Source organism: Helianthus annuus, chromosome 8 (assembly GCF_002127325.2).
Source record: "Helianthus annuus cultivar XRQ/B chromosome 8, HanXRQr2.0-SUNRISE, whole genome shotgun sequence".
NCBI lineage: Eukaryota > Viridiplantae > Streptophyta > Magnoliopsida > Asterales > Asteraceae > Helianthus > Helianthus annuus.
Window position 1 is genome coordinate 90,447,657 of NC_035440.2, and position 25,676 is coordinate 90,473,332.

The 25,676-nt window shown below is 38.8% G+C and overlaps 2 long non-coding RNA genes across 2 annotated transcripts; both read right to left on the reverse strand.

Annotated features, from left to right (window-relative positions):
* Nucleotides 1–14,353: 14,353 nt before the first annotated feature.
* Nucleotides 14,354–15,779, reverse strand: LOC118479268. Its single transcript, XR_002555135.2, has 3 exons — nucleotides 15,633–15,779; nucleotides 15,048–15,115; nucleotides 14,354–14,474 (listed from the first exon to the last, which is right to left on the reverse strand). It is a non-coding gene; the product is annotated as an uncharacterized LOC118479268 (long non-coding RNA).
* A 5,205-nt stretch (nucleotides 15,780–20,984) lies between these two features.
* On the reverse strand, nucleotides 20,985–22,410 carry LOC110873408. The gene is made up of 3 exons (XR_002555136.2): nucleotides 22,264–22,410; nucleotides 21,679–21,746; nucleotides 20,985–21,105 (listed from the first exon to the last, which is right to left on the reverse strand). It is a non-coding gene; the product is annotated as an uncharacterized LOC110873408 (long non-coding RNA).
* Between the last annotated feature and the right edge of the window lie 3,266 nt (nucleotides 22,411–25,676).

The following is a 25,676-nucleotide window of genomic DNA, read 5'->3' on the forward strand; positions in this document are numbered from 1 at the left end:
GACTCAGCTCCCGATTTCTTTGCTCTAACATTTCTTGGAATTGTTCCAACTGGAGCTGCTTTTCTTTTCTTTCTTTGCTTCTTTGACTTTTCAGGATCATACGGAGAATCTTCTTCATCTGATCCCTTTTATTTCTTTGAAGGTCTTTTCTTTAATTGAGCTTTTCCTCTTCCAAGAGTTTCAGGAATCAATTCAGAATCAGATTGAGTAGCTTCAGAATCTTCATCACTTGAACCACTTTGAGCTTCTGTTTCTGGTTCAACCCTTGAAACTTTTTCAGCATGAGCGCTTGTTCCTTGAGCTTGTTGTGCTGCAACCTCTTCATTCTTTTTCAAGTAACTTTCCAAACTTTGCTTTAATAGCTCAGCACCTTGTTCTATCACCACCGATGGCTCTAAAACTGTCTCATCAACTAGCTTTTGTTGTGGCTCTCCAGAAGACCCCTTTTCTCCATCTTTCGGAATAACAACTGCAGGGGATGACTTAGGTGTCCTTTTTCTTTTTCCATCTCTGACGTACCACCACCTAGTCTTTTTCTCAACCATCTCATTCATCTTTGTGTCTTCATTGTCTGAATTACTGTCGTCATACCTCCACTTATCGTTTTCAGGAGCAACATATTCTTTATCTTTTGTTCTGCAAATCATTTGCTTGGTTTTTGCATCCTTATCTTTTGTAATTCTACCAATTGTTACCTTATTTACAATGCTCATCTCCATTACATCCTCACTGTCCTTCGGAAGATCTTTGATTTTGTCATTTAGTATCATCATGATGAATCTAGGATACATGATGTATTTGTCTCCTCCAGCTTGGCAGTTCTCCTTCATATACTCAAATATTACTTGAGAAATGTTGTACTTTCTGTTCAACACCAAGCTTGCTATGATGTTCATGATATAATCAGCAACCTCATCATAAGCACCCTTTCTATGACCTAATGAATGCACCATGCAATGCATCAAGTACCGATACGCTTTGGAGAAGCATCTTTTGTACATTTTTCCATTTATGTATCCAGTGAAACCCATTCTGCACCACAAACCTTTTACAAGACGTTCTGACATGATTGTTGGATCATCATCAGAATCTTGTAGATCAAGAACTCTTCTCACATCTGCAACACTAAATTCAATCTCAACATCTATACCTTTTCCATCTTTGTCCTTCTTTCTTAATACAGCATGAATCATTTTGTCTGTTTCATCAAACCTTGCTGTATCCCAGAATGCTCTAACATGTGATTCGTAAACCACAGTTCTGTTTGACATTGCTTTAGCGATTCTGCTCTCTCTCAAAAATGTTGCCATCTTTTCTACCACAGAACCAGTTGTCGACTCAGCATCAATTGCACAAGGTACATTATGACCCTTGTCTTTTTCTTTACCTCGTCCCTGCAAGAATATTCAGTATAAATCATTTCAACAAGTATAGAGGCATAAGGATGAAAAATTTGAAAAATTTTCTAACACTTGGAATTCCTATGTGATAACACTAGAGAATCGACTGGCCTGTTCGATCGAGGAGCATTGCTGTTCGATCGGCTGGAAATGAATAAAGTGACAGTGGCTGTTTGATCGGCTGGCAAATGCTATTCGATCGAACTGTTACATGTTATGTGAATGAAGTTTTTACAAATGGTGTCCGATCGGCTAGCAAATGCTCTTCGATCGGCTGGCAAACTTATGCACAGAAATCTAAGTGTAAAATGAATGCTATCCTATCAACAAGTAATGCTATCCTATCAACAAGTAATGCTATCCGATCGGCTGGGCTAGCCGATCGGCTGGCACTTTGATCAAGAAAAAGATAACATGTTGTTCGATCGGCTAGCAATTTGCTATTCGATCGACTAGCAATTGCTGTTCGATCGGCTAGTCTAGTCGATCGGCTGGCAATGCTATGATGTCATGCTGTTCGATCGGCTAGCAATTGCTGTTCGATCGGCTGGTCTAGCCGATCGGCTGGCAATGCCATGATCAAACAGTATTCATCAAAAGATCTTATCACACAGATTTCATAGCATACATTTGGCACAAATTTCAAGGCATCAACATTTAAACTATCCTATGCATCAATACAAGCATATAAACACCATTGTTGTTCGATCGGCTAGCAACTGTCACAGAATCGGCTAGGAACACTAACAGATTTTATATTCAAAACCACAAATTAAGCACAGATCTAGAATCCTAATGTTGTCGCGATCAAAACCCTATGCTTTTCTTTGTCTAAAACATCCTACAAAGTGTCCAATTTCACAAAATCAGTGCCGACTACCGTAACACCATAACCTCGGATCTAACAAGTTTATACAAGATTTTTCAAAAATTGAAACGGTAAACATGTAGATCTTGTCATTGCGATCAAAACCCTATAATCAGATTTCATCAAAGTTTTCTAAATCTTCCTAAATCTAAGTTTAAAGGTCCGACAGACGAAGAACATGAAGAACAATATGAATTTCAAAGATTTGGAAGTGAATCACATACCTTTGCCATTGAAAATGATGAGCACGCCAACAAATCAATGATATGTTGCAAAGAGAATCAAATAAGTTAGTGAAAAATAGTGAATCGGCTGAGAGAGTTCTGTTCGATCGAAGTGTGTAACCGTTCAAATGAAACAAGAACTTCTATTTATAGGGTGGCATTTGGAACGGCTAGGCTATTCGATCGGCTGGTCTAGCCGATCGGCTAGTCTGTTCGATCCATGACCCTTTGACATTTAAACCGATTTGACTTTTTGTCCTTTTTCACATTATCAGTGTTCGAGAAATCCACTTAAGTATCTAGGTCCAAGTTAATGACCCTAGGTACTTAATTTGTCTACCAAGTTCAACTTAATGACCTTGGTTGACCCGAAGCAAAGACATACTGATGTTTTGATCAATCATTTTTCTGAAAATTTACAAGTTTCAATTTAATGAACTTGCATTTTGACTTTTTATTTTCTCTGTTTGTAACAATGATTAGCTCTCAACTCGTTTTTCAGCTCAGAACAACTTCCTGCATCTGCATCAGACTGTGAATCTGAAGATCAACCCTCTGCTTTAGTTTGTCAAAAAATAAAGCAGAAATGCAAAATCTTTTTGAGTTTTCAATGCAGATTCTAAACTAGAAGAGTAATAAAAGAAACTGAAATACAGAATGAAAGTAATCTATTTACAGACATATTTTTGGTGAGCGTGTTAGGGAATCATATCAGCTGATGACATGTTACAGGTACCGTTAAGCTTAATTCATACTCAGAATTTAAACATTCACCTAGATTGTCGATATACTGACCCATTTTAAGTTTTCTCACAGATTTCAATTTATTCAGGATACGATTTAGATGTCTTATGAACTTAACTCATTTGTGTGTTCCACCTCTTGTATATACTCCCGTATCAAGTTCCCAATATTCAGTCTTACAGGTGAGTATACCACAGATGATATCTGTAAGGGGTTAAATGCGAGGGCCGTGAGAGCTCAGGTCGATACTTCCGTATATGCAAAGAGATGACGGCTTCGACTTTTCGGTGTGTCCCCTTTAGAGGATCTTTTGATTTCAACAGCAGCGACTATCAATTTTATTGTTTCATCAGCTTGCTGAGGGCGATGCTATGTCTCAAGCATTTTGCGGAAAGTATTATTCGGGGACTAGGTCAGAACTTCCATTCAGCAGAAGTCCCGGAATAATACCCCATATATCACTGAGTATAAAGACCTAGTATCTCAGAATAAGGGACCTATCAAACGAGATTTCAGGGGTTACCTATATATCCAAGTAGTGTTCCCACGAAATAAGTTTCGTTATGAAATTTTAAGTTTATATCCGAACAAATCTACTAACTGTGTGAAAACCTATTGACACATCTTTAGTGAGACTGTTTAATCCTTTTAAAACTTTACAAATCTTTAGCATACCATAACAGTCTAGCTGATGTACTATCATTTTCCTTTTTTACACAAGCTCTTTTTCATTTTTTTTATTGTTTTTGGATTTTGAAATTTTATCATGTTTTTGGCTTTTTGATTTTTTAATGTTTTTGGATTTTCTAAAAGTATATACAAATATACCTATCTCCCCCTAAAGACCAAAACAGGAAAAAATTCGACAAACCATTGCAGATTGTTTATCAACATCATCTACAGTGGTATCCTCATCAACGCCAATGATTCCACCCGACACCGAAAGGAGCATCATACCATTTAGTTTTAAAAGATATTTAAAATGTGTTCTATCAAATGCTTTGGTATGAAGATCAGCTTTTTGCTCGTAAGTGTGGATTTTCTCAATTCGCATCAACTTTTTCTCGAAACAATCGCAAAAAAAGTGATGACGAATTTCTATATGTTTGGTTTTAGCGTGATGTACCGGATTTTTTGTTATATTTATTGCGGCCTCATTATCAACAAAAAGAGGAGTGTTAAGAAACTGCAAACCGTAGTCGCGCATCTGTTGCTGTATCCACAGGATCTGAGAGCAGCAACTGCTGGCAGATATGTACTCTGCTTCACATGTGGATAGCGCCACAGACGTTTGTTTCTTACATTGTCAGGTAACCAAGCGAGGTCCAAAGAACTGGCATCCTGCAGTTGTTGATTTGGCATTGACTTTGCAGCATCCGAAATCCGAGTCGGAATACCCTTCGAGCGTAAAGTCGCCTTTTCTAGGATACCACAACCCCAACGATGGAGTTCCCTTCAGGTAGCGTAATATCCTTTTCACAATGATCAAGTGCGAAGCTCTCGGGTTAGATTGAAATCTTGCTGCGAGGCACGTTGGATACATAATGTCGGGTCTTGAAGCGGTTAGATACATCAATGAACCGATCATGGAACGATAAAGTGTATCATCTGCCCTATCTCCGGTGAGATCTAGATGAATCCCATGATTTGTTGCTAATGGGGTTGCCGCAGGAGTAAAACCTGACATTCTAAATTTCTCTAGAATATCATGAACGTACTTCGTCTGGTGTATGAAAATTCCTTCAGGAAGTTGATCAACTTGGAGTCCCAAAAAGAATTTCATTTCCCCCATTGATGACATTTCGAACTTTTGCTTCATCACTTGTTCGAAATCTTTGCACAAGTTCTCGTTTGTTGACCCAAAAATTATGTCATCCACATAAATTTGTACTATCAGCAGGTGGCCGTCGACTATCTTTGTGAAGAGGGTGGCGTCAATTGTTCCCCGGATGAAGTGATTGGCTAGCAGATGCTGAGATAATGTCTCATACCAGGATCTCGGGGCTTGATGTAAGCCATATAACGCTTTATCCAAGAGATACACTTTATCTTTGTGATGTGGATCAATGAAGCCCGGTGGCTGTCCCACATACACTTCCTCCTTCACTTTGTCGTAGGGAAAGGCCGACTTCACATCAAGCTGGTATACTTTAAAGTTTTTCCACGATGCAAACGCCAGGAAAATTCTGATTGCTTCTAGTCGTGCCACAGGAGCGTATACTTCAGTAAAATCAATTCCCTCCTGTTGACTGAAGCCCTGAACAATGAGTCGAACTTTGTTTCTGACCACTACTCCTCTGTCGTCTCTCTTACACTTGAACACCCATTTGGTGTTGATTTTCCTGTGACCCTCTGGTAGATCCACCAGTTTCCAGACACCCAATTTTTCAAACTGGTTTAACTCTTCTTGCATCGCGTTGACCCAAGAATCTTCAGTAAGCGCCTCTTTGTAAGTTCGAGGTTCGATCTGCGAGATAAAACAACATAGTGAAAATTCAGTTTGTAAAGGTGCTACTGAAGAATAAAAACTTGTAAGCCCTTGGTCAATTTGATGTCTGGTGCGAACTCCTGATTGAAGCTCTCCTATGATTAGCTCCTCTGGATGATATGAAAGAGTTCTGGGCATTACTTCACTCGGAACATCTACATTGCCTTCCAGATTAGTGACATTTTGATTTGCACCTTCTTCACTGATAGGATCCGCTTGATCTAAGATCTGGATTTGCTCCCCCTCAGATTCTGAATCACCATGATCAAATGTTGGACCGACATCAGATGTTGTTTCATCATTTGTTGCTGTCTGATTATCGTTAGACTGTGGATTATCATCTTGTTCACCAGCATTACTAGGACCTGCTTCATCGTCATTTGAAGTTTGCTGAGATTGCCTAGAATACTTTGCCGGAAATCTTCTTCTGATGACTCATAGTCTCTAAGAATATCCAACTCATCAAAGAAGTCTTTTTCATCTTCAGGTTCTTCCATCACATCAAATGAATCCCACAAAGTATCGTAGTGATAACGCCATGAATCTCCTGGGTTCTGAGGCGGCATCGTATGACCTTGACATTCAACATTTGCAGCTTCAATAATCCGCTTTTCTCTTGGCACGAAGACACGACGCAAAGGACTTGCATATCCAACAAATATACCCTCAATGCACTTCGGTCCAAACTTTCCAAAAGGTTCTATCACTGTACAGGGTGATCCGAACGGTTCAAGATACTTCAAGTTAGGCTTGCGGTTATTGATCATTTCAAAGCACGTTTTGTTGAATTTCTTGACGGTGAGAACTCTGTTGAGAGTATAGCATGCGGCGGAAACAGCTTCAGCCCAAAAATTTGTTGGAAGTTTTGAATCTGCGAGCATTGTTCTGGCTGTCTCGATTAGTGTCCGGTTTTTGCGTTCTGCTACTCCGTTCTGCTGCGGAGTGTATGGAGCACTAAACTCATGCAGTATACCTCTTTCTTCACAAAATTCTTCCATCTTGTTGTTTTTGAATTCAGTACCATTATCACTTCTAATCCTTCGGATACGCCTCTGGTACAAATTCTCAATCTTTTTGAATAACGCCATCAGACTGTCAAACGTTTCATCCTTTGTCTTCAAGAAAGATACCCATGAAAACCTGGAATAATCATCAGTGACGACCAAGCAATAGTAATCTCCTGTAATGCTTTTGACATTCACAGGACCAAATAAATCCATGTGAAGTCTTTCCAGAGGTCGTGAAACTGAATTGACTTGCTTTTTGGGGTGCGACTTTTTCTTCTGTTTGCCTTTGATGCAACTTATACACTCCCCTTCCAGATGAAAACCTTTGATGTGAACTCCTGTGACCAGATCATTGTGCACCAAATGATTCATTTTTCTAAGATGTATATGCCCCATCTTTCGGTGCCACAATCTTGACTCCTTCTCAGTTGCTCTTGACACAAAACAATGAGCCTGACCCGTGGTTGTCGTTGCTATGCTCATATCCAATACATACAGGTCGTTGACTCTTGGTGCTCTCATGATGACCCACTCTTCAGGGACAACAAATCCCGGTTTTAGAATCAAACACTCTTTGTCAGTGAAGTGAGTGGTATACTTTCTGTCACAGATCTGAGAAATGCTTAGAAGGTTATTCTCCAGTTCAGCAATGTAATTGACTCTTTCAAACGTTACAATCCCATTGGATAACGTTCCTTCACCAACTATCCGACCACCTTGATTGACCGCGAATCCAACATATCCTCCATTTATATTCCTTACATCGTACAACAATGCAGTCTTCCCTGTCATATGTCTGGAAGCTCCACTATCCATGATCCATCTTGAAACAAGTTGTGGAAGATCCTGCACATAAACCAACATTATTAAAACATTTCAATTAAGGATGCCGATTCATGCTTCGCGATTAAGGAAGCTCCGGCAAATCATACACAATTAAGCAGATTTTGCTACCCAAGCTTCTTTGGACTTAGGTAACTCAAGCTTGATGTAAGATTTTGTTGTGTAGAGTGGCGGAAAATTTTTGTCATTTAATTTCAAACTTTCTTTAGACTCAACCTCAACCTCTTTAAGTGTGAAAAACTCATCCTTTTTAGGTTGACCAGATGGTTGGTTTTTCTTTGCCACCCATTTCTTTTCAGAAATTGATTTTTCTTTTTCAAGCTTTTCATAATAATCCAAAGGAACATTCATCTTTACCGATGTGGTAGAAGATGATTGTTTTTCTATCTCAGAAACCTTTGGTTTTGAACCACTTGCTCTCATCTCAGCAACTTTCGGCTTCCATGTTTGTTGAGTTGTTGCGACCCGTTTGTAAAATTTGTCACTTTTAGTTACCACCTTCTTTACGGGTTCAGTTTTAACTTTGGTGTTGTCATTTTTAAAACTCTTTTTCTCAACAACCAATGGAGCTTTTCCTTTCACAACATCTTTCTTCTTTTGACTCTCAACTACTTCAGTCTTAGGCTTCAAGTTGGTACACTTTCGTGCAATATGCCCAACTTGATTGCATCTAAAGCATGTTCGGGTGTCAGCTACCCGACTTATGCCTTCAGACTGAGGTCGTGAGGCCTTTTCCTTAAAGAACTCTTTGTTTGATTTTGAAAAGATTTCAGGTTCTTCATTAGAAAATGAACTTGAACTGTTCACAAACACTTTCTTTTCAACCAACTTCTTGTTTTGAACATTTTTCTTTTGATAAGACTTACCCCCCCTGATATCCACCTGACCAGTTGTTTCTTTTTTATTAAAAAAACGTGGTGGAACAACAGGTTTCTTGTAGTAAGCTTTATCTTTCTCAAAATTTATTTGTCTTTTTGTTTGGTTCAGATTATTCACTTCTGTCAACTCAACTTCGACCAATTTGTAAACATTTTTCAATTTGTTCACATTTACATTCTCAATCGGAAACTCAGAATCCGAAAACAACTTATCTGAACCCAACATCTTGTACATGACAAGATTTGGTTCTTCATGTAAGTTGTTCTTGGACTTTTGTTTCGGAATGTATTTATCCAAGAAACATCCATCATCTTCGTTTGAATCAGACTCTAAAACACTTTCTGCCATGCTTTTGACAATATTAGTCTGAACACTATCATCAGATGATGATGATGAGAATGTAACATCAATTGACTCTGGAAGTTTTATTTCTTTTAACTCTTCCTCATCATTAACCAGTCCGGACTTTTTCTTTGAGAAATTATTTAAAACGGGTGGTGGAACTTGATGATATCCCACCCCAGTTCCGTCTGAAAATACATCTTCGCCAGCTTTGTTTTTCCCGATAGGTTTGGGAACAATGTGCTGCAGAACAAAGCTTGCGGAGTTGTAACTGGTTAATTTCAATTGGATTAGTTCGTTTTCAATTTTCGCTTCTTGAAATTGAAGCTTCAGATTAGCAATTTCATCCAATTGTTTATTTATTAACTCCTCTTTCACCCTTAACACACCCGACAATTGAACATTTTCTTTTGTTGTTTTGCCATTTCGATCATCCGAATCTTTAACCGTTCGCTTAAGCTTCTCAAAGTTTTCAGTGATGTGACGATTTTCAAGAATGAGTTTTTCATTTTCTTTCTTTGTTCTTTCTATATCACTTTCAATTTTTTCAGTTAACTCTTTTGCGCGATCGTTTGAATCTTTTAGCAATTTATCCCGGTTTAAGATTTGTTTTCTATTTCTCTGACTCTTTTTGTCAGATCTTCAACTTTTTTGTTATTGAGGTAAGCGATAGTACTACAATCTTTGCAGTTTTTCCTGCAATTCTTGTAGTCACTTTCGTTTTTCTCATTCTTACCTGACACTTCATTTGTGTTAATCTGACTGACCTGGCCGTTTGACTCAGTTCCAGAACTAGAATCTACCTCCAGTTCTTTTGCAGCTAGAACTTTGTCCGCCATCTTCATCAGATTTTCGGCTGTGAGCTCCTGTGATGTGTCTATCAATCCATCATCGATCTTCTTTTCTGCTGACTTCACCTTTTCTTCTTTCTCTTCCACTTTCTTTTCACCTTCACCCCACCATTCTCTTTGTCTAGCTTCCTCTTCTTCAGCATATTGCTGAATGATTGCATCAACACTGAGTGAATCGGGATCGATTGCAATATTCCCTTGAGGATCAAGGTAGCATTCTCTGTCTGGATCCCACCTTTTAGCCCTTTTTGCTTCTTTGTAAATGGTATAGATTCTGCTTACTTTTGTTTGGGCTTTCATTCTTCTGTTCACAAACTTTTCTTTTTCTGTTCTTGTGTCTTTAAACGGAACAATCTTTCCTGCTGTGAATGCGTAACCAACTGCATCTTCCTCAGGCAATATCTCACTCCAGTCGTATCCCTCATCATCATGAATGACCACTAGAGCTCTTGACTTTTCCTTATCCTTTTCTTCAATCTGCTTCAGCCTAGGAGGTTCCGATTTATTCTGATGGTAAATGGCTTTCTTTTAGTAATCTTCTCGGAACGGGTTAGCAGACTCGTCAGCATACTCGTTTCTGCACTCACGTTTAAAGTGACCTTTTTGTTTGCATTTGAAGCATGTCACTTTAGACTTATCGAAACCCAATTTGGTAGATGGACCACCAATTGTTTTCCTGCCGTTGATTTCCATGAAACGCTGTGCTCGACGAACAGCACTGGCCATAGCCCAACGAATATCGATCAGCTCCATTTCTTCAGGATCTATCTGATCGTAATCTTCCTTTGTCAGGTTGGTATTACCAATCTTTCCAGCTACTAACCCTTCATATGACTCCAATACAGATGCTAAGAAAATCATCTGTTGTTTTGCTGACTCCTCACTGAAATTTTGACCATTTTTCAAATCAACTGCAATGTTACATTGAAAAACATTTTTTGGTGCTGATTGCTGTTGGTTTGATGTGCTTGAAGATGATCCTTGACTTGTAGTGTTGGAAGACATTCCTCCATGAAAACCACTGTGTGAGGTTTCTTGATTCTTTGGTTGTGAACTTTCTGCAGTGAAGGCTGTTTTCGGAGATCCTGTCTTTTGAATCAAGCTCTTTGGATAATAAAGTTCCACATTTTGTTGATATAACGAGTGATTGACTTTATGTGTTTTCTTTATTTCGAGTTCATGACTCTCAAGTTTCTCTATCAGCAAATCAACTGTTAGAGCATTTGGCTGGATTGTATTCTTGATCATCAATGCGAATCGTAAACGTAGTTGAATCGTAAGTGATCAATGCGAAGTATTGCCAATCCATTTCGTCTGGCAAAGAATCGAACAACTTGTCTACAAGCTCCTCTTGAGTAAACACAATCCCATGTCTAGCCAACTCTAGCTTTAGATGCCCGAAACGTTCAATCATTTTTGGAACAGACTCATTCTTAAGACATCCGAACAGATCAAATTCCTTTTTTAGTAATTTCTTTTTGTTTTTAATGATCTCTGCAGAACCCACACATTTCTTTTGTAATTTTTTCCAAAGATCCTTTGTGTTTGAATACTTAATCAGTGAGATTATATCTTCTCTCACTGACTGGTTAATTAAAGCTATACATTTCTGTTCATGTCACACCCCAATTTTCCACGTGTCACCGGTGGGCTCGGTGGGGAGTACGTGACGTAGTTGATATCATCATAGTCAAACCACACAATTTAAATGCACAGCGGAAGCAAAATATATTACAATCCGATATGAAGTAATATCCAAGTATTACAGACGGAAAGTAAAAGATCCACAGACGGATCGCAAAATAAAATAAAACATTGTTCAACAGACTTCAGGCATCTAAGCTTGCGAGACTTCTATTTGATGCTAGGAGAAACCAGCCTATTACGCGTAGTACCTGCACTTAGTCTTTTTGGGAAAATACGTCAGTTTTCACTGGTAAATACAATTTAACTGACTCATTTTGAAAAGGTTTTAAAAATTGATTTGAATGCCCGTGGCACAAAACATTTTATAACTTGGGACAATTATTTGCCTATAATCTTGTAAAAGAATTACATGTTTGTTAGCGTTCAGTATCCGGGTCGTGCCGGATTAAAGTTTAATAGACACACCACATAGTATAGTTCCGCCGCGAGATTTCCTCTCGTACCGACTGTTATACTTTATTAAATGCACTACGGGTGTACGCCTACACCCGTATGCTAAGGTCGTGGCCATTCTTTGAATGATGCCAAGGATATCCGGGACATGGTCATTAAGCCCCCAAAGGCGTTATACAAACAAAACAGGATTTTCAAACGGGTTATTTGACTACTCTTAACCACCGACCGGTTAAGGTCAATTACCCGACCAAGCGGTATTTTATATACCGTACCCCAAGCCCGTATAGGGAAAATAAGTTAAACGTATTTACCTGAGCTAAATATAAATTTAATCCCAGCCGTATACCACCAAGCAAGTACAGATAGCTTTTACTGGGCTCCTAAATCTGGAATGAAGGTTTTTAATAACCTATTAGATTTCTAACGGGTCTTTAATTTGGCCTAAGCCTAGACCGGTTAGTTCTTAAATGAAGATTACGGTTTAAACGCACGATAAGGCGAAGACCGTTTTTAGAATGTGGTTTTTACCCAACAAGCCTGCATACTTGTTTAATATGGGTAACTTAATCACATTCTGGATTTTGAGACCGAAATGATATGGTTTGACCCGTTTCGGCTATAATGGGTAAACTAGTTACCTATGCCGATCCGAACGCATAAAGTGCGTAACGAGTAACCATAAGAGTCATATACAAGTTTCCTAAGTTAATATGCCTTAAACATGTTGTGATATCAGAATGATACCTTCCATTATGCCCCAAGTGGTTTTTAAACCCAAACTATGCCTCATAAGGGCATTTTGGTCATTTAAAAGGGTATAAAAAGGGTTTAAATGATATTCTGAGTTACAGGTCTGAATAATTTAGTAAACCTACTCATTTAACCAAGTTATAACAGTAGGGTATTAATCCTATGTTAAATTTATCAATCTTAATCATTCTAGACACCGCAAGGGCGTTTTGGTAATTTCACATATGCTTAAAAGGTCAAAACTGGAATTCTGATCTTAAGATATTCTCCTACTATTTAAAATATAAAATTTTACTGAATACATCAGTAGGTTTCAACCTCATATGCTTAAATAGGTTCTAGCACATACTTATGCGTTAAAAACGCTTTAAAAGGCGATTTGGAGCCATTTCCAGGTTTTATATAGAAAGCTGATATTTTTAAAATTCCAGAAGGCTCAAAATAATTTATTTAACATATTAGATCAGTAGAAAAAGGTTTGGGGTCAATCGGATTTATAAAACTCATTTTATAGCCCAAAAGGGCAAAACCGGCATTAGCCGAATTAAGCTTAGAACACTAAGTTATGCTCAGCCTAAAATTAAATAAAAATTTCTAAAAATCCCAAAATATTATTTTAATACAGTAGGTACAAAGTTTTGTATAAAAATTTGGGTTTAGATAGGCTATATGCAATTTACGTTATTTAATTACTAAAGAAGCTTCTAATTACGCTAATGAGCATAACTCCTAATCTAGACCTCAAACTGATGTCAAATTTTATGGACAAGTTTATAATTCAGTAATGAAGGTTTCTATCCTCTCACATTTTCAAAAATATCGTTTTAAGGTCAAAAGGGCATAACGGTCAACAATTCGACATATAACGGAAACTTGCAAATGAATAGGATAACTAAGGATTCAGGTTGTATAACCTCAGAGGGTTACACTAACCTATAACATGATCCTAAAGGAATCCTAAGGCATATCTAAATAAGTCTAATTCGGGTCAGAACTGAAAGTCAAAGCAAAAGTCAACTTTCGCGACTTTCGGCTCCGAACCGGGCCTATACTTAGAATTGTCGGGTTGAATCATGCTTAGACATGTTCAACTAATATTTACCAAGTTATTAATGTGGCAAAACTGATTTTATAACTTCTAATTTAATAGTTATGCATTTTATTTAAAACTAACCCGTTTGACTTTAAGTTGACCCGACAATTAAACTAAGTAAACGTGGTAATTAGGAGGCGCCCTTTTAAGGGTTAATTACCTACCTAATTACGGTCACGTAGCCATGTTTGTTGCGAACCATGGCTTAGCCGTTTAAAAGTCAAAGCGTTTATCGAAACGCATGACCTTTCGGCTATAACCGCTAAAAATTAAACTAGGCACGAAAGGGGACTTATGAAGCGTCCAATGGACTCAAGGAGGTTCTCAAAAAGGGTTCAAGATCCTCACAATTCAGAGAGCAATCAGATTTGAAGGAGGGGTGTAAATGAGAGCCAAAATTCAATGGGTATATATAGGTTTTTGAGGACCGTTAGGATCGTTTCTTGATAAACGTGATCACATCTGGACCATACACCTTTACCCCTTGTTTTAGCAATCTATGGGCTGCCCAAGGACTGAAGAAAACCATTTGCAATTGATTAAAACAGCTGTAACAGCTGGTAACAGCTGGAAATCAAGTTTCTGAAATGGCAGTTTTGGTCCCTGCATGCTTCTAGCCCCTTTCTGATGCTTATTACACCCTTATTTTTATACTAGGATTTAATATCTATTTTATACCAAAAGCCATTAAAATTTACATAAGTTTCAAAACTTTACTAGTTAGCCTACTAAGAACAAAAGTAGAACATAATATTGTTGTTTAAGACCTTGATTACAACAAAAGAAACACTGTTTAACAAGTTTAACATAGCGGAAGCTTCGAAATGGAGTGTTCGGTTCATTCATCTTGTCGCTTGATCGCCATCCTTGACTTCTAATCACCTAAGAATCAACAATTAGATCGTTAGCTCTTGATATTTAAGAATGATAAGGTTTAAAGACTAAACTCCCCATTAAAAGAATAGGAAAATAAAAGTGTTCCAGGCTCCACCGTAATTTACGGTACCACCGTAAATTACGGTGAGTGCTGGAAATTTCTGGTTGCACCGTAACACAGGAGAGAACCTCCGTAAATCAAAACCCTCTACCGTAAATTACGGTGACACCGTAATTTACGGTAGCACCTGGGAATTCATGGTTTTGTTTGGTTTGAGCATTTCAACCAAAATTTCAACTTTCGGATTTCAACATCCTGCATTATCAATGTAGTAAAGGTCTAATGTTTCTAGTACACCATACTATAGCCACTACATACATCAATTATCATGTTCGGAATATAGATCATGTTTACTTGATTGTTTGACCCGTTTGGCTTGCCTACGGAATTTCCTTCCTTCATGGCAACTACCAACGAGCTAAAATTCGTCATTCATGCTAATATTCAATTTAACTAGAAACTTGATAAACAACTACAACGATCTAAATTTACATAATGTAACGAGGCATGTTACCTACCTTTCAAAGCGAGCCCTTCAAACGAGCGTCCACACCGGTTTGTCCACTAGATGCCCCGGCTTCTTTTCCTAAAGAGTTCAAGCACTTTATGTTTAGAACTCCATGTTTTACTCACATAACGCACGTTCGTGATACTTCGTATTTATGCGTTTAAACTTTACAATTCAGTTTTCTTTTAAAACCTTCTTTGAGGCATTTCATCGAACATTATGGAGGCAGAATTTCTATTTCATTTGTTTTCATGTTTATAAGTTGCTAATTAGCCAACTTAACTTCAATTAAGCTATCACATATCATGTAAACATCACCTCTTTCCTGAAACTATCTTCTAAGGTCAATTTTACTAGATTAACCTCTAAGAACCCTAGAAATCATCATCACCTTGTAAAACCCACAACCCACCTTCAAGGTGTTCATGGAGTTTTCTGAATTTAGTCATGATTTCACATGTAATTGGTTGAATTTAACTTCTAAACACCAAGTTGATTCTAAATTAACCAAATAACACTCATGCATCAACAATTTTCCAGATTTCATAACATCATGAGAAATTCAAACAAGAAATTAACACAAGTTTTTACATACCTTAGAATCCTTTCGTGATGAGGATCACTAATCTATGTTTAGATTTCGTTTTAGAGCAGATTTGGGCTTTCAATTTGAGGTTTTTGAGAGTTTAGGGTTTTGGAATGGGGTGTCGCCCCCTTCTTCTGCTCTGATCGACCAACACTCCAAAATTTGGAGTGTTTGGTTACTAATGGTAATTAGATTTCAGTTTTTGACAATTTCAGCCCCTCAACTTTGTTCCACACTTTATTTAATGGGTTTTAACCTTTATGAGTTATTTCTAGTCTATCAACTAACTAGGTTAAAGGTTCCTAGTTAGTAAATTCCCGTTTATTAATAATTTATAGCTTTAACATAAAGTTTTATATTTTTGGGGTGTTACAAGTCCACCCCCCTTAAAAAGGGTTTCGTCCCCGAAACCGAATTACATACCAAATAATGTAGGGTGGAGTCGCCGCATTTCTTCCTCGGACTCCCATGTAGTGTCTGACCCTTTTCTGTGCTCCCATTTGACTTTGACTTGACTTATTATCTTGTTCCTCAAACTTTTCTCCTTACGATCTAAAATCGCAATTGGTTTTACCGCATAGTTGAGGCTGTTATCCACCTCGATGTCATCGTAGTGGACACGAGCAGTTTCGTCGGCCAAACATTTTCGAAGATGTGATACGTGGAATGTGCTATGAATTCCACTCAACTCTTCAGGTAATTCAAGTCGATAAGCCACTTTACCGACCCGTTCAGTGATTCTAAATGGCCCAATAAATCTCGGGCTTAACTTCCCCCTTTTTCTGAATCTGATGATACCCTTCCATGGGGAAACCTTTAGCATGACCATATCGCCAACCTGAAACTCAATTGGCCTTTTTCTTTTATCTGTGTATGCCTTTTGCCGGTCTTGAGCCGCTTTCAAGTGTGCCCGAACTATATCAATTTTAGCGTTTGTAGCTCGGATTATATCGGTTGGCGCTAGCCCCCGCGGACCCACTTCTCCCCAACAAACCGGGGTCCGACACTTTCTGCCATATAATAGCTCATACGGGGCCATTTTAATGCTCGCGTGATAGCTATTGTTATATGCGAATTCGACCAAAGGTAAATGAACATCCCAACTACCCCCAAAGTCGATAATGCAAGCCCGTAGCATATCACCCAATGTCTGTATCGTTCTTTCGCTCTGCCCATCCGTTTGTGGATGGTAAGCAGTGCTAAGGAACAATTTAGTTCCCATCTGTTCTTGGAATTCACGCCAGAATTTTGAAGTAAACCGGGTATCTCTGTCTGACACAATGGATATCGGTACTCCATGTCTTGCTATGATCTCGTTGGTGTAAACCTCCGACATTTTCTCCGAAGTATAAGTCTCACGAATGGGAATAAAGTGAGCGCTTTTGGTTAACCTATCCACTACTACCCAAATAGCATCAAAACCACGACTTGTTTTAGGCAGTTTGGTCAATAGGTCCATCGTAATTTGCTCCCATTTCCAAACCGGAATTTCTAACGGTTGAAGTTTACCATATGGTTTTTGGTGTTCAGCCTTGACTTGTAGGCACGTCAAACACTTCTCCACGTACTTCACCATATCCCGCTTCATTCCGGGCCACCAATAGTTTTGCTTCAAGTCGTGATACATCTTGGTCGCTCCCGGGTGAATGGAATAACGGGATTTATGAGCTTCATCGAGTAGAAGCTTTTTAACCCCACATGTGTTAGGGACCCAGATTCTATTAAAGCGAGTCTTCAGGCCGTGACTGCCCACCTCTAGGTCCTTAACTTGGCCGATAATTCTTTCCTTTTTCCAGTTTTCTGTCTTTACAGCTTCATCTTGTGCTTCTCGAATTTGTTCAAGCAAGCTCGAAGTCACAACCAGTTGCATTGATCGTACCCGTATTGGGGTATAATCCGATTTACGGCTCAGCGCATCGGCCACTACATTAGCCTTTCCCGGGTGATATCGTATTTCACAATCGTAATCCTTCACCGTTTCTAGCCACCTCCTTTGTCGCATATTCAACTCCTTCTGATCGAAGAAGTATTTCAAACTCTTGTGGTCTGTGAATATGGTGCACTTTACTCCGTACAAGTAGTGCCTCCATATTTTTAATGCAAACACTACCGCCGCCAACTCGAGGTCGTGCGTAGGATATTTCTGTTCGTGTACCTTTAATTGCCTCGAGGCATAGGCTATAACCTTGCCCCGTTGCATCAATACACATCCGAGTCCCGATAGTGAAGCATCCGAATAAACCTCCATGTCTTCAACCCCGTCCGGTAGTGTTAGTACCGGAGCTTGAGTTAACTTTTCTTTTAACGTTTGAAACGCTTTCTCTTGTTCAACACCCCAGATGAATCTTTCTGTCTTTCGGGTCAGCTTGGTTAGTGGCGACGCGATCTTGGAGAAGTCTTGAATAAATCTCCTATAGTATCCCGCAAGTCCCAAAAAGCTTCTAATTTCAGAAGGGTTCTTTGGGGAATTCCATTTTGACACCGCCTCAATCTTTGACGGATCCACCAGTACTCCGTCAGCACTTATAATGTGGCCAAGAAATTGTACCTCTCGTAACCAAAAGGCACATTTAGAGAATTTTGCGTATAGCTTCTCTCGTCTAAGGGCCTCTAACACTTCTTGTAGGTGATGTGCGTGTTCAGCTTCACTTTTCGAATATACCAATATGTCATCGATAAACACGATGACCGACTTATCCAGCATCGGTTTGCAAACCCGGTTCATGAGGTCCATGAAAGCCGCGGGCGCGTTTGTTAGTCCGAATGACATCACAAGGAATTCGTAATGTCCGTATCTCGTGCGGAAAGCCGTCTTCGGCACATCTTCTTCTTTGACCCTTAATTGGTGATACCCCGATCTAAGGTCAATTTTGGAAAACCAATTCGCACCTTGTAGTTGGTCGAATAAATCGTCTATTCTCGGGAGCGGGTATCGATTCTTTACCGTGAGTTTGTTTAACTCCCGGTAATCGATACACATGCGCATACTCCCGTCTTTCTTTCTCACGAACAATACCGGTGCGCCCCAAGGAGACACACTCGGCCTTATGAATCCCTTGTCAAGCAGGTCTTGGATTTGGGACATCAATTCTTGCAATTCTGACGGCGCAAGTCGATACGGGGCTTTTGCTACGGGTTTCGCGCCCGGAATCAATTCGATCCCGAACTCTACTTCCCGTTCGGGCGGTATTCCCGGCAAATCTTCCGGAAAAACATCTTCATAATCTCGTACTACCGGTACATCTCCAATCTTTCGTGATTCTTTTTCGGGTTCATTTGCGTATATCATAAATGCTTTGCATCCTTGCTTCATTAGCTTGTGAGCTTTCAACATTGAGCATACAATGGGATTGCCTCCTTTTTCACCATAGATGGTGACGTGTTTCCCGCTCGGAGATGTCAGTTTTATCTCTTTACGGAAACACACGACTTTTGCGTGGTGTCGAGATAGCCAATCCATCCCAACAACGACTTGAAATTCTCCCATTGACATCGGGATTAGATTTATCAAATATTCTTCATCGTCAATGCTCAGTTTGCAATTTTCACATACATCGCAAACAATAAAACTTTTATTATTACCTATCTCTACTTCTAAGGGCACAGGTAATTTAGTTAGAATAAATGAAGGATGTCGAATAAATCCATATGAAACAAAGGATTTATTCGCACCCGTATCAAATAACACACGTGCAGGAATCGAGTTTACAGTAAATATACCTGAGACCACGTCAGGTTCAATCTTTGCTTCAGCGGCTGTTAGTTGAAAAGACCTCGCCTTTGCTTTGGGGGCTTCACCTTTCTGTTCCTGCCCACCCTTATTTTCAACCAACTCCGGGCACTCTGCTTTCTTATGACCCGTTCGGTAACAATTGTAACAAACCGTTACCTTCTCCGGGCATGATAAGGCTATATGTCCCGTTTTCTTGCATATAGGACAAGGCTTATCCTTGTAATGACATTCGCCTTTATGGCCCTTCCCGCAAATTTTGCAACCCGGTGACCCGCCTTTCGTATCAGACTTCTTTGAGCTCTCACTTGTTCGTGCCTTTTTGGTAGGGCTGGGATTTACATCAGGTGCCCTCCGTTCACCCCTTTCGATACTCTTTTTCAGCTCTATTTCCCTTTCCCGAGCAGCATTTATAATCTCGGTAAGGGTCTCGTATTTGGAAGGGGTGATAAACTCTCTATACTCGGCACTCAACATGTTATGATAATAATATATCCTTTGTTCTTCGTTTGTTACAAGATCATCACAAAACTTCATTTTATCCATAAACGTTGCCGTGATCTTGTCTATGGTCTCGTTTTTGTGCCTGAGCTGCATGAATTCTTGCTTGATTTTATTCATAACCGCTTTGGGGCTATGATGCTTCAGAAATGGCGTCTTGAATTCATCCCAAGTCATGATCTTAACAGCCTCAGCACCGATCTCTCTCTTCTTGTTATCCCACCAATCTTTTGCTTGATTTCTTAGTTGACCCGTACCATAGGCCACATAGTCATTTACATCACAATGGGTTCTCTCGAATACCCCTTCGATATCACTTAGCCATCTTTGGCACACTATTGGGTCAACCTCCCCATTGTATACCGGTGGTTTGCAAGCCATGAATTCCTTGTATGAGCAAGGTTTTCTCCCTCCATGTTTTTCCTTTTCAAGTTTTGAGTCGTCTTCTAATTTCTTGATTCTATCTTCTACCATTGATAGAACTGTGTTTTGAATTCTATCAATGAAGCCTGCCAGACTGTTTTCGATTGCCTTTCCAACCTCTTCGGCAATCGCCTCCCTGACTTGTTCGGTGACTCTTGGCACCGCATCATCGTTACCTTTATCAGCCATCTTCGTTTCTGAAATGTTTACACAAGTTGTTAAAACATTCCATTTATAACACATGCTGTTCTTGTTTGATTCTATCAAGTTCATAACTTGATTTAGTCATTCTTGCTGTTGATTCAATCAAGTTCACAACTTGATTTGATCGTTCTTGCTATTGATTCAATCAAGTTCACAACTTGACTTGATTGTTCTTGCTGTTAATTCAATCAAGTTCACGACTTGACTTGATTGTTCTTGCTGTTAATTGAGCTTACTTGCTCATTTCATGCATGTGAGTTCATTTCTCATTCTTTACATAACATAAAGTTTATTAACTGAAATTAGTTCTTACCGGATGGTCGATCAAGCTTGAACCGAACACTTATTGACAACCGAGGCTCTGATTACCAACTTATTACACCCTTATTTTTATACTAGGATTTAATATCTATTTTATACCAAAAGCCATTAAAATTTACATAAGTTTCAAAACTTTACTAGTTAGCCTACTAAGAACAAAAGTAGAACATAATATTGTTGTTTAAGACCTTGATTACAACAAAAGAAACACTGTTTAACAAGTTTAACATAGCGGAAGCTTCGAAATGGAGTGTTCGGTTCATTCATCTTGTCGCTTGATCGCCATCCTTGACTTCTAATCACCTAAGAATCAACAATTAGATCGTTAGCTCTTGATATTTAAGAATGATAAGGTTTAAAGACTAAACTCCCCATTAAAAGAATAGGAAAATAAAAGTGTTCCAGGCTCCACCGTAATTTACGGTACCACCGTAAATTACGGTGAGTGCTGGAAATTTCTGGTTGCACCGTAACACAGGAGAGAACCTCCGTAAATCAAAACCCTCTACCGTAAATTACGGTGACACCGTAATTTACGGTAGCACCTGGGAATTCATGGTTTTGTTTGGTTTGAGCATTTCAACCAAAATTTCAACTTTCGGATTTCAACATCCTGCATTATCAATGTAGTAAAGGTCTAATGTTTCTAGTACACCATACTATAGCCACTACATACATCAATTATCATGTTCGGAATATAGATCATGTTTACTTGATTGTTTGACCCGTTTGGCTTGCCTACGGAATTTCCTTCCTTCATGGCAACTACCAACGAGCTAAAATTCGTCATTCATGCTAATATTCAATTTAACTAGAAACTTGATAAACAACTACAACGATCTAAATTTACATAATGTAACGAGGCATGTTACCTACCTTTCAAAGCGAGCCCTTCAAACGAGCGTCCACACCGGTTTGTCCACTAGATGCCCCGGCTTCTTTTCCTAAAGAGTTCAAGCACTTTATGTTTAGAACTCCATGTTTTACTCACATAACGCACGTTCGTGATACTTCGTATTTATGCGTTTAAACTTTACAATTCAGTTTTCTTTTAAAACCTTCTTTGAGGCATTTCATCGAACATTATGGAGGCAGAATTTCTATTTCATTTGTTTTCATGTTTATAAGTTGCTAATTAGCCAACTTAACTTCAATTAAGCTATCACATATCATGTAAACATCACCTCTTTCCTGAAACTATCTTCTAAGGTCAATTTTACTAGATTAACCTCTAAGAACCCTAGAAATCATCATCACCTTGTAAAACCCACAACCCACCTTCAAGGTGTTCATGGAGTTTTCTGAATTTAGTCATGATTTCACATGTAATTGGTTGAATTTAACTTCTAAACACCAAGTTGATTCTAAATTAACCAAATAACACTCATGCATCAACAATTTTCCAGATTTCATAACATCATGAGAAATTCAAACAAGAAATTAACACAAGTTTTTACATACCTTAGAATCCTTTCGTGATGAGGATCACTAATCTATGTTTAGATTTCGTTTTAGAGCAGATTTGGGCTTTCAATTTGAGGTTTTTGAGAGTTTAGGGTTTTGGAATGGGGTGTCGCCCCCTTCTTCTGCTCTGATCGACCAACACTCCAAAATTTGGAGTGTTTGGTTACTAATGGTAATTAGATTTCAGTTTTTGACAATTTCAGCCCCTCAACTTTGTTCCACACTTTATTTAATGGGTTTTAACCTTTATGAGTTATTTCTAGTCTATCAACTAACTAGGTTAAAGGTTCCTAGTTAGTAAATTCCCGTTTATTAATAATTTATAGCTTTAACATAAAGTTTTATATTTTTGGGGTGTTACAGTTTGAGGCCCGTTAAACCATTTTTAAGGCTATAAAATGATGCCTAAGCATAGGGAATATGAAACATGCTCAAAAATATGCCGGATGTCGGTTCGTTTGGTCGTACGGTCACGTTGTTCGGCTAATTACGACGGAACACGGACGGACGCGAAAAACGATTCAAACGACGCGACGAATGGAATTTTATCATGGCGATCACTAAAATAAAATATTTTAGTGCTTACATAAATTTTTGGGTGTCCGGGGATATTCAGAACGCGAGATATGCGCAAAAGTGCAAACTTGTGCACTTTTTGACACTTTTAGTCCCTGTATGACATAAAAGTTTATTTTTGCGCACCAAACACCTCTAATCCTATACCTAAGCTATATAAAGGATAAATAGGGCATTTTTAACTTATGAACATATTCCAGAAGGTCCGTCACCATACGATTCGACCTCCTTTTGCAGTTTGACGCAATTAGTCCCTTAATTGCGCAAAGTAGCGCGAAATGCCGTTTAATGATATCTAAGCCTTCCATGGCCCATAATAATCATTATCAAGCATATATTTAAATATTACTATGCTCCCGCTTGCTTAATTGGTCACCGAATGGCGTAGATTCAAAAGTTGACGCTTTAGGCCCCTCTATTGCGCAAACTTGCGCATTTCATCATTTATTAGCATTGAAGCCTCATCTAATCCATATTAGGCATCCTTGACAGTATTATTAAACATCACGATGCTTCGGGTTTGCTAAAAGGCCATTCAGAGGTATAATTAAACATATTGACGCTTTTAGTCGCTCTAACTTGCAAAGTTACGCGTAACTTTACTTATAGGCATAAAAACCTTAGTTGGCCATTACTTGGCATTCCCGAGAGTGTAATTAAATATCATGAAGCTCCCGGTTGGTTAAAAGGTCACTCAGAGGTAAGAATTAACATGTTGACGCTTTTAACCCTTCATTGCGTAAACTTTCAATTAATACGCAAACGGCTACACTTTATCATCAAGTGGCACATTTGTGAACATCACCATCGTGAGAGGTTATTTAGAAACTTATTTTAGATATGCTAACACTTCCAGTCCTTTCAAAATCAAAGTTTTCGATTTTTCGAAAAAATTAGTCCCTAAATTACTGTTTGACTTCATCAGGGTTTATTACACGTGTCAATACATCATTGGACGTGATTTTACGAGGTGTTACAGTTCAGCCACAAAGTATTCGATTTCTTCATTTTCTGACATGTTTTCAAAGTCTTCTCTTCCATTGTTAAAACCGTTTTTTAAGCTTTTCCAACTGGGGTACGCGAAGGCTTTCAACCATTCCTCGAATCGTTTTGCCCATCGATTATATTCTTCGATTGCTAACAGCTTTGGTGGCTTATTGTAAGTTCCATAAGCGCTTTCTACACTAAGTGCATCAGTCAACGTCTTTCTCGTGCTTGGAGTATTTTCGTTAGTTCGGTTTGTTGAATCGTCTCCACTGCTTCCAGCAAAAGCATACATTTCACTGAACACGTTCATGAATTCTTCCATTGTTAAGTACCTGAGATGTTTATCAAACACTTAGAAAATTTTTGAATTTCAAAGATGTAAACACAAAGACACTTGGATCGAATGACTCGTTCGATCGATCAGCACACCCACAATCGGCTGGCTCGTTCGATCGATTAGCTGGTTTGATCGGCTAACAAGCAGAAATATGTAAACAGCACACAATTACTGTCCGATCGAGTGGCGTATTCGATCGGCTAGCAATATGATGTCAGCAACAATATCAAATTTCAACAATGCTATTCGATCAATATTATGTCAGCAACAATATCAAATTTCAACAATGTTAGCACTGATGATGTCAACAACACTTTCTAACTGAAAATATCTGAACGGTTATGCAAACAGAATGATGACGTCAGCAAGTATATGAATCGGCTAGGTCGTTCGACCGGCTGACATCAGCAAACATGAACAGTTTTCCATAGATTTTGATCAATTTAAACAAGTTTTAGATTGAATCTGATTATGAAAACTTGTAGGATTGTAATTCTGATGATTGCGAATCGATCTATAGTAATTTTGCCAAATTTTAACCGTAAAATCACTTTGAATTTTAAGTTTTTCCGATTTTATGGTGACAAAATGAAAAATAAAGCTAGATCTGAGAAGAGAGTAGAAGAGTCGGTCAAATTTCCGGTGAAATTTGAGTTGAATCGGTAGAAATAACAAATTTCCGGCGAAATTTGTCTCTGAAACAGCAAACACAGCTTGAATTCCGGTGAATTCATCTCTAAATCAACAAGAACGGTTCGAATTCCGGTGAATTCGTCTTTGTAGATCTCGATTCAGCTTCCTAAAGCTCTGATACCACTTGTTGGTCCCTCGGATGGGATCTTCTTGTTCGGAAACGTAGTTGAATCGTAAGTGATCAATGCGCGGAATTCATGTAATCACATAGTAGATTTATGAAGACAAAATTCTACTTTGAATCACCGTCTGATATTCTATTGATATGATATGAAAGTGTACAAGAACCAGAGAGAACTCAGACTGACGTAAGGTTGCTAGAAAGTGAAAGTGTCAAAAGGTCCTAAATAAGCTGATCGAAAAGCTATTTATAGGCAAGATCAGGATAAGAGAGTGCTGGCCGATCGGCTGGGCTAGCCGATCGGCTGACAATGCTAACCGATCGAACATCCTACTCGATCGGCCGGGCTGTCCGGTCGGCTGGGCTAGCCGATCGGCTGGCAGCTTTAGCACTTAACAAAATGACACCGTATCCTAACTTGCTTTACATACAAACATACAAACATATACACAACTATACAAAATATGACTACATGTTGACGGAAGCTACAGACGTTATTGCACTAACAATTACTCATCCCAGCTCAAACCCTAGACCACAACAACAAAGCACTGTGCACTATACCCAATATACCCCTGCAGCACATGTTAACACTGCTCACTATGCTGCAACCCCTATGCCTATGCATTATGTTCAAACCACTATTCCACAAATTCAGTATGTTCAGGCCCCTGTTCCTCAGGCACAAGTGCAACC